Raw genomic sequence first — 16,587 nt, 5'->3', positions numbered from 1 at the left:
CCGCTGGCCCGCTGCACTCGGGGTCGCCGCGAGGTGGGGCACACGGCAGCCCCCCCCCCGCCCCGTAGTACTCCCTGTGAGTCTGTGAACAGCTACTCCTGTATTTTTAATACCTGTGGCACTGATACCCCGGATACTCTCCGGGAAACGGGCACCGGGATCCTCACGAGTCTATGTGAGGGTGGGAAGGGGGCCACGGAAGGAAGTGCCACAGGGAGCCTGGCCATGGACGGAGTGGGCGCTGCGTCGTTTGCGGAGGGCCGTGCCACAGCAGCCAGGGAGGAGGATTCTCTAATTACCTGCAGACTTTTCTCTCGGGTGCTAATTAATTGTGCTCTCGAAGGGGCAGCAGCAGCTCTCGCTGAGAGAAGAGATGAGTATCTGCCCTCCCCACGCTGTGCGCTCTCGCACCGTTGGCCCCGGCATCAGAGAGCTGGCACCGGCCCGGCGCCCGCCTCGCACAGTGGGGCTGGCGCAGCCTGTCTACCTCGTGAAGCTTGTAAAGCCACCGACGTTTCGAAATCCTCTTGAGCTTTGTTGTTCTGCTGTTATCCCGTCATGCCTTGGGGGCAGTGTGTCATCTGCTAATTATTCCCGAACGCTCATTATGCTCATCCCGCTGTGATGTAAGGTGGAAGGGGGGCCCCCCTCTGCCCTGGGGGGGGGGACCCTCTGCCTGGAGGTGGCCCAGGACGGCAGTTCTGTGGAATCCTGAGTGATCCAACCTGTTGGCCACTTTGTTTTCATACCCAGTGGGTGCTGTTTGTTTATTGACTTGGAGGATTTGGAAACTACTCTTCTTTCTACAGGTGCTGACAGTCCCAGCTGCGCAGACGGGAGCAACTTGTGAGTAGAGAATTGAGCTCTGGTTGCCCAAAGCTGGAGCGCGAGGGACCGTTTTTTTTCCAAGACGAGAGGGAGGCTGGGGTTGACAGACAGCCTTTGTTCTGACGGTTCCTACAAGCTGGAGCTGACTCATTCTGGGTTCATCCAGACGGCCCTGGCTCATGCCTGTCAGCCTAGCTATTAACTGACAATACTTCCTTCGGCTCTCAAGGGCGTCCGGGTCTCCACGTCACATCCTAGGGTTATCCTAGCACAGTCTTCCAAGTGGTTTAAGAAGGTGAGTGTCTACATGGTGAGACACAAGGGGGACCAAACACTGTGCCCGTTCCTGACCGTCCCGCGCTAACTGCCCTCCTGGGTGGAGACGCTTTAGATCTTGAAGGTTGTGTGTTTAAAAGGCTGGGAGAAGGGGCTGGGCTGGTGAGCTACTGGCTTCCAGCTGTCTACACCCTACGTTAATTCATCTAGTCCTCCAAGGAACACAGCGGGTAGTGCTGCCCGCAATTTACCTTTGGGAAAAGAGGTTAAGAGGTTCTCCCAAAGGTGCAAAGTAAGTGGTAAGACAGGGGTTAGAACTTGGGTGAGTCTGCTTCAAAGCAGGCCAGTCCGTGACACCACACACACCGGGAAGACAGGGAGCACATGCGAGCCAAGATCAGCTGAAACTTCGAGGATCACAGGAATGGGAGACAACCACATTCAGAGGACAGTCAGGTGACAGAAGTTAAGAACTACACCAGATGCTGTCTGCTTGGGGCATTCGCAAGCCCGTGCCGCGAGGTGGGACATGGAAGTCATGGTGGCATCTGAGTGGGGACTTTGACAAAGGGCCACAGGGACAGGGCTGGAGTGACCCTACATGCAAAGAGTGTCTCAGGATTCCTGGCTTCAGGATCAAATGTGTGGGTTGAGGACGGGACCCTGCTCCCTGCAGAGCGTGAACATGGGAAAGAATTGTGCTCTTGCATAGAATCGAGACAGGGAAGGAAGAAGAGAAAAATTGATCTTGGAAAAGTGGGCGTTGATGTTAGGAAGGGGAAATGATGATGGGAAGGGGAAGCTGATATTGAGATGGGGGAATTAAAGCTAAGAAGGCCAACAGCATCTGCCTTGTGCCAGGGCACCTCAAGGGTTCTCAGCTCCAGGCTTTGGCCCCCTGACAGCCTGTCTGCGTGTGCCCTTCCATCCATGTCATTCATGCCATCTTGGGGTCCTAGATGGCTTGCACTAACAATCACGCCCATGGTCAGGCAAGGGTGGTGAGCCAAGGGCACTATCTCTACATACCTGAGCATTGCACTTAGTAGATGATAAAGTACCGGCGAAACTCCTTGCTTATCCTTCGCTTCACGGTGTCATGAAAGTCCCGTTTCCCTGCAAGTTGCAAGAGGCCTCATGCAGAGGGCAGACGCTGAGGGTCTTTTCTTTTAGATAAAAAAAAAATTAAAAAACAACGAAACCCAGAAAAATTGCACTGACATGATCCTATCAACTAAATTGCAGACCTTATTTGGATTTCCCAAATTTTAAACATGCATTGCTTCTTCTTATTAAAATGTGTCGGAGAACTCAGCAGTGAAACTCTTTGGGCCTGCTGATTTCTTTTCTTTTTTGTTTTTGTAGGTTTTAAACTACTAATTCAATTTATTTAATAGTTATGGGACTATTCTCATTATTTAATCTCAGGTGAGTCTCGGTCTGGGTGGTTTTTGAGGAATCGTCTATTTCATCTAAGTTATTAACGTGTGTAGAGTCCTTCATGGCACTCCTTACCCTTTCAACAGCTGTGAAATTTGTAGTGATTCTTTCTTTCAATCCTGATCTTGTTAATTTTTGTGTCTTCTCTTTTTTAATTTGTCAGCCTTGCCAGAGGTTGAACAATTTTACTAACTGTTTCAAAAATCAGCTTTTGAGTTAATTTTATCTATTATTTTTCTGTTTTCAATTTCATTAAATTCTGCTCTTTCTTTTTATTTACTTCCATCTGCTTGCTTTGGGTTTATTTGGCATTTTTTATGGTTTATTGAAGTGGAAGCCTAGATCGTTAATTTTCATTCTTTTTTTTTTGGTAATAGAAGTATTTATATAATAGAAGTATTTAGTGCTATCAATTTTCCCCATGTGTGCTGCTTAGGCTATACCCCCTGGGTTTTTCATGTTGCAATTTTATTTTCATTCAGTTCAATGCATTTTCCAAAGTCCCATGATACTTTCTCTTTGGGTTATTTAGAAAGACATTATTTAATCTTTAAAGTTTGGAGATTTTCCTTCTTGGAAGTTTGGAGATGATCTTTCTGCTGTTTGTTTCTAGTTTAATTCCATTATGGTCAGAGAACATACATTTGTTGAATTTTGTTTTATGGGTCAGAATACGGTCTATTTAAATGGAGGTTCCAAGTGTGCTTGAAAAGAAGGTGTATTCTGCTAATATTAGGGAAAACATTTTATAAATGTTAATTAGATCCCTTCAGTTAATGGCATTAGTCAGTTCTTCTACGGCCCTGTGGATCGTCTGTCTAGTTATTGTATTTATTATTGAGAGAGGGGTCTTGAAGTCCACAGTTATAACTGTGCATTTGTCTGTTTATGTTTCCAGGTCTGTTGGTTTTTACTTCATGCATATTGAAGCTCTGTTTGGTGCATACACATTTAAGATTGTTACAACTTCTGGGTGAATTAATTCTTTTATCATTATGTAATGTTTCTCTTTATCCTTGGTAATTTTCTTTCCTCTGAAGGCTATTTGGTCTGATACTAATATAGACACTCCTGTTTTCTTTCTATTAGGGTTTGCATGTTCTACATTTTCCATCCTTTTACTTCTAGCATACTATGTAACTATATTTGAAGCGAATTTCTTGAAGATAGCATATACTTAGTTCAAGTCTCTTTTAAAAAATCCATTCTGGGATGGAGCCAGCTTGACTGGCTCAGTAGGTAGTATGTGATGCTTGGTCTCAGGGCTGTGAGTTCAAGCCCCACACTGGGCTTGGAGCCTACTTTAAAAAAAAAAATCTATTCTGATCATTTCTGTCTTCTAATTGAGATGTTTAGAATATTTGCATCTTAAGTAATTATTGCTATGCTAATATTTAGATTGCTCATTTTGTTATTTTTTTTCTGTTTGTTTTGTTTTCCTCTACTCTGTTTATCTTTTTCTGACTTCCTGTGGATCACTTGAGCATTTTTTAGAATTCCATTATTACTCATCAATATTTTTGAGTATTTATTTTTGTATAGTGTGTATGTGTGTTTATGTGTGTGCAGTCTAGAAACTTAATATCCATCTTGATATAATTCCCTAGTACCACTATTTCACCACTTGAAGAGAATGTAGAAAGTTACCATTTATGTTCCTGTACCCACCTCCCTTTTCATAATTTCCTTAAATATTGCCTCCACGCACATTAAGAACAATATTAGATAATGTGACAACTTATTGCTTTCTACCACAAAACAGGATTTTGAAATCTTAAGAGACGAAGAGAGCACCATTTTTAACAAGATGTTTGTCTTTCCATTGGGCTCTATTTGTTCCTAATTTTCCAAGTTTTCTTTTTTTCATTATTTCATTTCTGTCTGAAGAACTTCCTTCGGCAATTCTTTTAAAGCAAGTCTGTTTGCTACTGATTCTCTTAGTTTTCTTTCATCTGGGAGTATGTTTATTTCACTTTCGTTCCTAAGGAACATTTTTGACGAATGTGGATTTTTGAGTTGACATTTCTTTCAGCACTTGAAGTATATTGTATCACTTTCTTTTCGTCTGCATGGTTTTCATGATTCATCCAGACACATTTGAATCATTGTTCTCCTGCAAGTAGTGTTTCATTTTTTTTCTGTTTTCACATTTTTTGTTTTGTGTTTTAAAAAATGATTGAAATATATTTCGGTTCTTTGGATTTTTCCTACTTAGGGTTCTCTGCACTTCTTGAATTTGCAGGTTGATGTTTTATGAATTTTCTGCTCTTATTTCTCCAAATATTTTTTCACCTTATAATCTTTCTCCCTTTCTTCTGGAACCACTATGACATGAATGTTAGCTCTTTTATTATTGTTTCACAACTCTGAGGCTCTATTCATTTGTTCAATCTTCTTTCTGTAGTTTATTTCGATGAGATGATTTACTGCTATAGTCTAGGTTTACTGATGGTTTCCTCTGTCGTCTTTATTCTGTTACTGAGCTCATCCAGCAAGTTTTAACATTTGGGTTATTGTATTTTTCTGTTTTAAAATATTCATTGGTTCTTCCTTAAATTTTGTATCTGTTGAGTTTTTTAACTCCTTTTTCCATGTGTAATGGCTTGTTGGGCATGTTCATGATCAGTGCTTTAAAATCCTTGCCTGATCGTTTCAACATCTGTGTAATCCTGACATTCGTATCTGTTGATTCTCTTATTCAGGTTGAGATATTTCTGGGTTTGGGAATGATAAGTGATTCTGGATAGATTCTGGATGTTTTGAGTATTACGTTATGAGGTTTTATTTCCTATTTAAGTATGTACTTAGTCAGTCAATCTGCTTATATTTAGAACGCACATCTTAACTCAGTTCTGTGGGCTTTGGTTCAAAGATCCGTTTAGTTTCAAGTGTTTGCAGTGGTGTTCTGGATCACCCCATTGCGTGTTACCGAGAGGCAGTCTGGAACATGACGATATTTTATGCTGTAGGTGCAGTTCTCAAAGTCATTTCACGCATTGGCTACTCAGGGGTATGCCCAGGACTTCACATCCAGATTAAACATTCCCTTCCTTACCTCCCTCTTCTCTTTTTCCCCTTCCCCACTGTAGCGCAATGAGGTGGTCTCTGAGGGCAACCACCTCTGCCTACGTGCCCTTAGTATCGAGGGGATCGTCAGCGTGGCTCCTCTCTACTGTCTCTGCAGCTGGTGTGTGACACGTACATGGGGAACACAGCATCTCCTTGCTGCTGTCCACTTACTGCAGGGTGGGAGCAATCAACAGGGCTCCCTTGCCCCATTTCTACTGCAGCTGTGGTAAGGGGGGAGGGATGCAATCATTGCTTGTGTTAGTGCAGGAGGAATGGGAAGTGATGGACGGCAATCTACCCCAGAGTCTTCACAGGCCCAGTGTGGGTGAGAGAGGTGTGACTTCCTTCGTGGTGTTTGCCCAAAACAGAGCGGGTATAGTCTGTGTGGTCCCATCCTGCAGAGCTGACCTATATCTAGCCTTTGGGTGGAGATAGGAGGTCTGTTTGTTTGTTTGTTTATTGGTCTGTACCCGTTAATGATGTGGGTTTCAGGCTGGTGTAGAACCCAGGATATATAAGAAGCCAAAATCCAAGAAACTCATCATCGGGTTGTCCTGGGAGTCCTGAGTTCCCTACGCAGTCTCCTTCTTCCACTTTCAGTCTCCTGGTAGTTCCTTTATGCATTTTATCAAGAGGTGGTTTTTGTTATTGTTGTTATCATTAGCAGGAGGAGTGGGGCGGAATGTGCCTACTCTGTTTTGTCTGGAACCAGAAATTCCTCCCTTTTATCTTTGTTGATAAAATCTTAGTGCCCTTTGACAGCCACCTTGAACCCAAGGATACATGAGCTGTCACTGATGTTCCTCTCTTGGGCTCTTAGGTCCTTTACTAATATCATGTAATTCAGCACATAATTATATACCACCTGCAGTCCTTGTGGGTTCATTCATGTTTCTCAGTCTTGTCTCCATGTGGGACTATGTGGGATGCCTTTCCTAGGAACCCCATGGTGCTCATTACAGTGCAGGGCTCAAGCTTGGGACTTTTTATTTCTTGGATATGTTAACGAGAACTCTAGAATCAATGTGCTTCTGAAGCCAAACTGACATTCAAACCCTGTCTCTAGCTAGTACTGCTTGTAGCATCTTGAATAAGTCACTTCATCTCCTTGAGGTATTGTTGCCTCAACTGCAAAATAGTTCTACTAATAACTTTATCACAGAAGGTAATATAAGCGTTAAAAGTCAAAATACACAAAGGCACCTGAGTGGTTCCTTCAGTTAAGTGTCCAACTCACGATCTCAGCTCAGGTCTTGATCTCAGGGTCTTGATTCAAGCTCCAGGCTGGGCATCAAACTAAAAAAAAAAAAGAAAAAACAAAAAGTGAAAGTATGCTTTAATTACCTACTGCAATGAAATAGACTGTGCAACATTTTTTCCTTTTTCTTCCATTCTCCTTTGTTTTGTGACAACCCATCCTTCACTTCATGAAAGGAAAGTAAGAAGAGTTGAAAGACAAAAGGAGAAGATGGGGGAGTCTGCAAACACATCCTTTTTCTCCTTCTGTTGGGCTACCTTGAATCCAAAAAATTGGTCTCTACTTGGTTTGTGCCCTGGCTGAAACTCTTTTTTCCTTTGTTCCTCATCGGCCTCCCATCCACGGAGAGTCTTCAGGGGACAGTGGCCTCCAGCGGCCACCAACACACCAGCACGATGTACCCGCCTTCCTTTCATCCATCCCTGCCTTTCCCACAAGGACCCCGCAGAAGTGGGCCCTGTTGCTTTGGTAAGCAAAAGGGGCACTTAAAAGCGGCTGTATCGTGTAGATGAGGCAAAGAGTGAGAAAAGGCCAGAACTGTGAGCTAGGAGAGCTGCTCATGTCAGCCGCCTGGAGCGCGGGAGGCCCCCCGCATCTCACCTGGGAGCATGCACTGGGTAAGTGTGGTGTGCTGCCGTCCACGCAGCCTGTGTCCCCAAAAGACAAAGCTTTTCTCACTGCTGGACCTGTACGGCTGAAGGGAAGGGGGTCAGTCCTCACAGGGCATCGACTTCAGGTCACTGATGAGACATTTGGGGCAAAAGCATGTAATTCTGGAAAATAAGGGAGGAAAATTAATATATCTGGTTGATGAATTCTGTTGCGAATAGCACGAAAGGGGTCCCTCGAAGTGATATTAATCTGGAAAGACTTCTAGGAGGCTGAGGGTTTGGGGTGGGCAGCACAGGGATTCTCTTTTAAGGAGAATGCTGTTGAGAAACAACGTTGCTGTTTCTCATCATTTCGTCTCATCAAGTTGTCAATGAGAAAATCAAAGCGTGTATTTGCAGAACGGTGGGGCAGGCAGAGTGGGGCTGCAGTTACTCATGGGTTAAACCTTAGGTGTAAAATGGGAGGAGGGCTGGCTTGGGGGAGTGGAGGCTCTGCCCTCTGCCGATGGAGCGGCCGATGCTGGCTGGGTGTGCAACTTTCTCCGCCGGCTCTCAATCACATGCTTCTACTGAGGCTTCGCCTTGAAATGTGTGGGAGGTGAGGCAAGAGCAAATGTGCTGCCCCTTCCCCTGGGGGTTCCACATGGCTTGGGAGAGACCGAGCAGGTCCTGAAAGTGGGTGTTTCAATTTCCAAAATGGTTCATCGCCAATTCTCACAATTCGTTTTTTTTTTTTTCCTGGAGACAAAGACAGTGCCTTCCCTGGGAATCCTCGCACCCCCACCTCCGATGCGTGCACACATGCACATGCATGCACGCACACACACGTATGCACACGCACACACAAACACACAAGCACACACCACAGAAAACGTAAAGCAATGGATCCCGGAGCTGTTGTAACTGTCACATTTTGTAATCTGCTCACATGTATGTTACAGTTGATGGAGAGCCAACACTCCACATTTTAATACCTAGGCAAGTGTGCCGAGTGTGTGTGGCTTATTGATGACCACTGGGGGGATTCCGGATTTGTTATTTGTAGGCATATATGATTCTCGTAGCCACACTGATGTGATGCAATTTTCTCTCTTAATTTCCCCAGCGTGCTTGTAATTATTGATTTACCAAATGAGTGAATTCTCATTTCGGCAGGCGGTCGTCACTGCAGCTAACGCTGTCTTGGCTCCGAACTCGATGTGCACCTTCAAAGACCCGTGGAGACGTTCAGGGCGGAGGTCCTTCCTCCCAGGCCCCGCCCCCGGGAGCAGCGCGGTTTGCTGATGCGCTGGCGGGCCTGTTACTGCGCGCGCACCACGGGATCTCCTCGCGTGCTTTCTGCAGTATTGTAAGTCATCTCCACTTGCTTGTAAAGCTGCGTGCCCCTTGCAGCGGCGGCGCGCTAGCGTTAAGTCAGACAGTGCTACCGATCCCCGGCCCGGGATGAGCAGCCTTGCCTCCCCCCACCCTGCACTGCGCAGCAGGCAGCATCGTTCACACGCAACTTCTCAAAGCGGGGTCCGCGGCCCAAGAGCTCTAGCCTCACCTGGGGAGATTCTGACGCGCAAATTCCTGAGCCCACCCCAGCCCTTATGAGTTAGAACCGCAGCGGGCCAGTCTTTACTTCTTTGGCGGTGAACTTGGTGGTGGAGCCCTGGGGTCATGTGCTTCTTCAAAGGACCCCTAAGCTCTCAGAGTGTCACCCCTCCCTCCCGGCAGGGTCCCCATGATGCTCAGGGCTGACAAGCACTGGCCTGGCCAACACCTCCCTCTTAACGAATATCACTTCTTCTCTAGTTCCTTCTTGCCAGAGAGAGTCTCTGGGCTCTTGTTTTCAGAAGGGAGTCTGGCCAGTCAGCTATTCAGAGCCCCCCGTGTCCCACCGGCTGCTGGCCACGTGACCCACACATGGAAGTCCATGAGACTATGGCCAGTCTATGTGACAAGCAGGGCTCAGCTCGACATTTGCTTTCTACTGCCTGTCTTCAGTTATTCCCTGGGGGTGACCTTGCCCGGCCCCCGGAAAGCGAGGGCAGGTCTGGTGACTTCTCCGCCCACCCGTGCATTGCATGGAAATCCTCTGAGCTGAGGACGAATGCCCTGGATGTGCCGTCAGACCTTCGGCCAACCCCAGCAGGGGGCCCAGATGGGAGGGTGGAGGCGGCAAGGGAGTGAGCCTTGGGACCTGCTGGGATCCTACCTTGGCTCCTGCTGCCCCGCCCTGGCAGGTGCTGCCACCCACTGCATGATGGGTGACTCACTGCGTGGGTCCTTCTCTTGTGGGGCCCTGTGGAGAACCCGGGGGGCTCAGAGGTCCCTGCCTGGCATCTCTGACTTTCTCTCCTTGCTGTGAGCACTCCCATGTGGCTGCTGCTCGCTCAGCCCTGCTTCTCCTGATCTTGGGGGTCCGTGGCCCCATCCATTAGGCCCTTTTAAGTAGGACGGAGAATGGCCAATATTCTAGCTTCTTCCCTGCCTGAGTATAGGGAATTTTTTCTCAGACATGGTGAGAACTTGCCTTTCCTCCAATCTCACAGCTGCTACACAGCTGTCTCTCCTGTCCCCCTGGGTGGTTTTCATTGTGAGAGCTGAGGAGTATGCGTGATCATGGACGTGTCGGTGTATGTCTGTCTGTCCACCTGTCATCTGTCTGTCATCTCTCTGTGTCTATCATCTACTCTCTGGCTGTCTATTCTCGATCTAATAATCAATCTGTTGTGTATCTCTGTCTCTCTCACTCGCTATCATGGGTCTACTTACCTATGTATGGAAGACCATGGATTTGTCCCGATAGCCCCAAGTCCAATGGAAAACCAGAGGGTTCATTCTAATTTTCTCCCTTTTAACTCCTTTTCTGACAGTGGGAAACTTGGCCACCATTATCCTTACTCACTGACCAGTCTCACTGTAAATAACCAACCTCCCACTGCCACTTCTGCCCCATGTGCTCAGTCTCCTCACCCCACAAAAGCCACCCACTGTATGAGCCAGCGAGGGCCGCTGCACAGAGTGCCACGGGCTGGAGGGCTTGAACAACACACGTTGACTGCCTCACAGTTCTGGAGGCTGGAAGTCTGCAGTCAAGACTTGGCAGGGTTGGTTTCTCCTGAAGCCTCTGTCCTTGGCTTCTGTATGGCCATCTCCCACCTGTGTGTTCACACGGCCTTCCCCCTGGGCATGTCTGTGTCCTAATCTCTTCTAAGGACACGAGTAAGACTGGATTAGGGCCCATCCTCATGACCTCATTTTAGCTTCATTACCTTTTTAAAAACCCTAACGCCAAATACAGTCCCAATCTGAGGTACTAGTGATTAGGGACTTGACCATTTGAATGGGGTGGGGATAGGGGTGGGGGGGACGCATCTCAGCCTGTAGGACCACCCTTCCTCCTAGACACTCTTCCTTGTCTGTGCTCCAACCTCCAGCTCCACACTCACCCCCGATACCAGCCTCTGTGGGCAACCTCCTCACCTTCCTCGGGTTCTGACACCCACTCTGGGTGGGTCCCCTGTTGGGGGCCATCCCACCCTGCTGGGTCTCTGGCTCCTGCACAAGGCTCCCCACCCATACGGATGCTCTTCTGACCCCCTAGAGCGCCAGTACTTGATCCAGCCATTGTGTACGTCCTCCGTCCCCCACCCAGTGTAGAGGGCACCTTCCTGACGGCACCCATTGACTCTAGGACTGGATTGTTCAGGAAGGAAAGTGAAGGAAAGGAACAGGAAGAGGAGGAGCAGTGTTTTGTGGCCCAGGCTGGAAGGTCCAGAAGCAGATGCTGAAACAAGTTTGGGGTGCGAGATGTTTTCGGGGAATCAATGTCTCTGGGACGATGGGCTGAGCACGATGGGACGGGGCAGGTGTTGAACCACAATGGAGCTCCTACAGCTCTGTGGTCAATCCGAGGGGAGCTCTGGAGCCGGTGCTGCCCACCTGCGTCCTCTGTCTGTCTGCATTTTCCTGCCCTGGATGGTCAGGGGATCTGCGCTCCCCGGGAAGGGTGGGGCCGCAGGGGAGCAGTGGAGGCTGACCCTGTAGGAGCTGCTGGCCGCCTCCCCAGTGGATTCTTCCTTGAGGGCGATTCGGGTGGTGCCTCTCCAAGTCTACATGTTGTGTGTATAAATGGTTTCTATTCATGTTCTGTAGCACCTTGCTGGAGACTGAAAAATACAGCACTTCTGTTCAGTGGGGGTGAAAATTAACCCAAAGAATTCCATTTCCAGTCATGGAATTGCATTTCCAGTCGTGCTGATTGCAGTTATAAACCCAGAAACAACACACAAAGTGACTGTTTGAAGGTAGGAGGAAGCTGGAATAGATTCAACCCTGAGACACAGGACCTGCCATGTGTGGGGCGCATCAGGGGCTTTTTCCGAGGGCACTCCGCAGTCCACCTGGCACGGGGTTGCTAGAACGCACGCGGAGACCTGGGGTCTTACTGCCTTGAGGTGTCAGAGAACTGAGTGAGGGCTTTTCAGAGCAGCTTCAATTGGGCAGTCACAGAGCGACAAACCTCCAAATCTGCATGCAAATCCCCCAAATCCTCTACGTACCCCAGAAATGCTGATGCACGGGGGGAACGCCATGAGACCAGCACACGGTAACATCAGGAAGCCTAAAGGAGCAATACGAGCTTTCTCTGCTGAAGCAGAGGCAGAGCTTGGGGTCTTGGTCCTCCTTAGCTTGAGGGGCTTAGTGAACGCCTTAGGTTTTTTTTTATTGAAACCTCCAAAAAAGCCTTAAACTGGGGGCAGAATTAAAACAGATCTGCCCTAACGAAGCATAAAACCAACTTACATAGAGGAACAGACTGGTGTGGCCATGCAGTGAACTACTACTAAACAATTAAATAAAAGAATAAACTACCGGAACACACAACAATATTTATAAATCTCAAAAAGACAAATGAACACAGACACCAAAGAGTACTCACTGTGTGTTTCCCTGGATATGAAGATGGAAGACAGGCCATCTTCATGGATGAGCACAGACGTCGGGACACTGTTGCCCACACAGGGTGAAGCTTGAACTGTGGGGGAGGATGGGAAGGTATATATTTCAATGGGGAGGTGGTTTGTGGGTCTATGCATTTGTCAAAACTCGTCAGATTATGTATAAATATCTGTATATGTCAGTGAAAGATCAAGTCAAACCCAACAAAACAATAAGGAAGCCTTCCTTTGCCTCCCCCTACATGGTTACCGAATAGCGTGGCTTCACATAGAGCATTGAGCAATCGTAATACAGCTGGTACTGCAGAGAATAAAAGAAAATCATCTCTCACTAACCACATTGTAAACGATTGTTTCTCTTTTTATCTCAATCCATTAAGTCAGACACCTAAAAAATGCCGCTTAGGGCATACTTATTTACTTGAAATAGGAAAACATCTCTTCGGTACTTTGTCAAATAAGTAGAACACTAGCAGAAGGAATCTTACAAACCTGCTTCTTAAAAATCACCAAATTTTGGAGCCGTGGTAAAGTGATGGTTAAGAATTAACTGCAAGAGAATTCCTCTCTTCCGTCTACAGATCTTTGTCAATCTACAATGGGCTTGTGTCCCAGCAAGTCCGCCGTCAGGTGGAAATGTCTTAAATAAAATGCACTGATACACCTGACCCGCTGTATGTCATCACTTAGCCTAGCCTACTTTATTATTTTTTTTAAAGATTTTATTTATTTATTCGACAGAGAGAGAGACAGCCAGCGAGAGAGGGAACACAAGCAGGGGGAGTGGGAGAGGAAGAAGCAGGCTCACAGCGGAGGAGCCTGATGTGGGGCTCGATCCCATAAAGCCGGGATCACGCCCTGAGCCGAAGGCAGACGCTTAACCGTTGTGCCACCCAGGCGCCCCTAGCCTACTTTAAATGTGCTCAGAACACTTACAGTAGCCTACAGTTAGGCAAAATCGTCTAACACAAAGCCTCTTTTATAGCAAAGTGTCCACTGTCTTATGTAATTTATTGAATACGGACCTGAAAGTGAAGACTGAATGGGTGTGAGTGTCTGGGTCGTGGACCCCAGGGATAGCGTGGCTGCCTGGGAGCTGTGGCTGGCTCCCAGTGCCCAGCATCATGGGAGGGGACCACACCACATAGCACTAGCCTGGGAAAAGACCAAAATCCAGAATCTGAAATCCAGTTTCTGTTGAATGTGTATCACTTTCGAACCATCGTAAGGTCAAAAAATCATCAAGTCAAAACTTGCGAGTCTCAGATCACCGGCACTTGCTTGCTCCGAGGGCTCCCTGGTCTATGGATTTGTGTCCTACCTTCCTGCTGATTACTCAGATCATATAATTAAGTCACTTTGTGCACAGACATCTATGTCTAACTTGTGAGTGGATAACTTCACTTCAATGTCCAGTAGGCATCCGAAACCCAAATTCAAACCATAACCTTCATCCCTACTCACCAGCTTACACCACCTGTGGGGCAAAACCAAACCACCTCCTCTCCCAGAGAAACTTCTTTCTCTCGTGTTTTGCAAGCCCCAATGGAGGATTTGTCCCTGTGCTGTCCCCTTCCCTCATCCTCCAGAGGAAAACCTCTGGTGGTTCTACCTCCAGCACGCACCTCCGACCCTCTCCATTTGTAGCCGGGTCATTGACATCCCCAGTTCCAACGCACCGTCGTCTGTCCCCTGGGATGTGCATAGCCTTCCCCCAGTCTCCCAGTCCATGTCTGCTCCACGGCAGAGTGATCGTTTAGAGCTAGAAGTTACATGGCGGCACTTTCCTGCTTCGATACCTCAATGGTGTTCCAACTGCACTTAGAATAAAATTAAGTTTCCCTACTATGGCCTGGAAGGCTCCAAATTATGGAGTCCCTCTCTGTCTCCAACTCCATCCCTACACCTCACATCCCGCCCGTCAGGTTTGGGCCACTCTGGCTTTCTCTCTCTCTGTTAGGACATGCCAAGCTTGTCTCTCCCCTGCCTGTCACAGAGCTGGTCCTCACCCTGCGGTCCAGCTTATGTCCATCTTCCGTGCTGCATCTGTTTATTAACTACAAAATGCTTGGCCAATATATACATAGTGAAGATCTAAACTGAATACACAGGGACCTTAAGAAGAGACACACTGTCCCATTCTCTTGTTCTTTTCTGTACCTTGACTACCTACTGTGGTGTCTGACGTGTAGACAGTGATTAATAATCATTTACTGAGAAAGTAAAATGACATGATCTCTGCCATCAAGAAGGCATTCTAGAACACTCCCAAACACATCAACTATGCTCACTTTTGTGTTTTTACTTTCAGATTTGACTTTCTGCGTATATAATGTTTTACCTACATTAAATAATTGAGAAGGTATAATTTTGAGCTTCCACAAGTACGTTATAATGAAATACCTTTCAATGGCTCTACAAAATCGGTCTTCGTAATTGTGCTTTTAAATGTTTGTGTAATGGTTTACTTAATGGATGTACCACAATTTACACTTGGATATTTATAGTGTTTCTAATACAGCAAATGACTTTTCTCTGACACACTATCTCCTCAGCCATAAGGTCAAGGTGATACTGATTCTTACTTTTAAGCATGGTTTTGAGGGTTAAATAAGGTACTGCATGTAAAAGTATTAGTAGTGCTAGATACCAATTTTAAAATGATAATTATTACTATTATCCATAGAGTAATGAGTTGTAATAAAGTGCTCAATACAAATTTAAAAAATGATTATCGTTACTGTTTGTCATGTTGACATTATACCAGATGGTACTAAACTTTGTGCCTGTATTTTTCATTTTAGTCCAGTCTGACCATTGCTGTCTTTTAATTGGAATGTTTAACATTTAATGTAACTCTCGATGTGGTTAGATTTAAGCCTACCATTTTACTATTTGTTTCTGTTCGTGTTTTATGTTTTCTGTTTCTGTATTCTTCCGTTTGTACTTTATTTTGGAGTAATTGACATTTATTTTAATTTTCACTTTCGCCTATGATATTCCTACATGTGGTTTTATTTGCTTTTTTTCCTGCTTGGGCTTCACTGGGTTTCTCAAATCTGAAAATTTATGCCTGTCAACAAATTTTGGAATTTTTCTAACATTTCTTCACATATATTTTATGCCTGGTTGTCTCTTTGCCTTCTGAGATTCCAATTACACATATATAAGAATTTTTTATGCCTTTTTACAGGTAAATAAAGGTCTGTTTACTTTTCCCATCCTTTTATCTTCCTGTCTTCACACTGAAGAATTCCTGTTGCTCAATCTTCAATCATCTTCACCCATTATCAAGCTATAATTTGTATTATCATAACATGTGTATTGTAATTTTTATCTCTGGAATTCCCATTTGGTTCATTCCGTTTCACTGCTGAGGAATATTTTCATTCATTGAACACATTCACGTTCTCAAGCATAGTTACAATAATTGCTTTATATTCCTAGTTTGTTACTTTTGAAAACTGGGTCAATATGAGTGCATCTGCTTAGATTGCCTTGTCCTTTTAAATGAAGGCTGTCAGGTTTTTCTTTTTCTTCTATGTCTAGTAATTTTCGATTTTATGGGCATTGACAGACACTATGAATAATGTATTGTTGAGGTTCTGGATTCTATGTTACCCCGAAGACTACTGATTTTTGTTCATTTTAGTAGGATGAACCTGGATGAACTCAAATTCCACATTAATAAGATAGGGAGAGGTTGAAAAGATCTCTCACAGTGAGGATCCCATAAGTCTGTTTTTTTTGCTATCTATGCTGTGTAATAAATGGTCACAAAGTTAACAGCTTAAAACAACATATATTTATGGGGCGCCTGGGTGGCACAGCGGTTAAGCGTCTGCCTTCGGCTCAGGGCGTGATCCTGGCGTTACGGGATCGAGCCCCACATCAGGCTCCTCTGCTATGAGCCTGCTTCTTCCTCTCCCACTCCCCCTGCTTGTGTTCCCTCTCTCGCTGGCTGTCTCTATCTCTGTTGAATAAATAAATAAAATCTTAAAAAAAAACCATATATTTATGATCTCAAAGTGTCTGTGGGTCAGGAATCTGGGCACAGCTTAGTTGGGTTCTCTGCTCAAGGTCTCCTGACGTTGCAGGCAAGGTGCCAGACCAGGCTGGGTTCTCATCAAAGGCTCAACTGCGGAGGGATCCATTT

The 16,587-nt window shown here is 45.9% G+C and overlaps 1 long non-coding RNA gene across 2 annotated transcripts; it reads left to right on the top strand.

The window, feature by feature from the left end:
• The first annotated feature begins 625 nt into the window (after window positions 1-625).
• Window positions 626-13,099, top strand: LOC148107162 (uncharacterized). Of its 2 annotated transcripts, XR_015722865.1 has the most exons (3): window positions 626-846; window positions 8,638-8,830; window positions 11,075-13,099. It is a non-coding gene; the product is annotated as an uncharacterized LOC148107162 (long non-coding RNA). The 2 variants fall into 2 exon arrangements; XR_015722864.1 differs by having other exon boundaries at window positions 8,638-13,099.
• The last annotated feature ends 3,488 nt before the right edge of the window (window positions 13,100-16,587 follow it).

This window comes from Ursus americanus, chromosome 34 (assembly GCF_024610735.1).
Source record: "Ursus americanus isolate L20-20 chromosome 34, mUrsAme1.1.p, whole genome shotgun sequence".
Taxonomy (NCBI): domain Eukaryota; kingdom Metazoa; phylum Chordata; class Mammalia; order Carnivora; family Ursidae; genus Ursus; species Ursus americanus.
The sequence above is the reverse complement of the archived record's forward strand: the minus strand, read 5'-3'. Positions and strand labels throughout refer to the sequence as shown.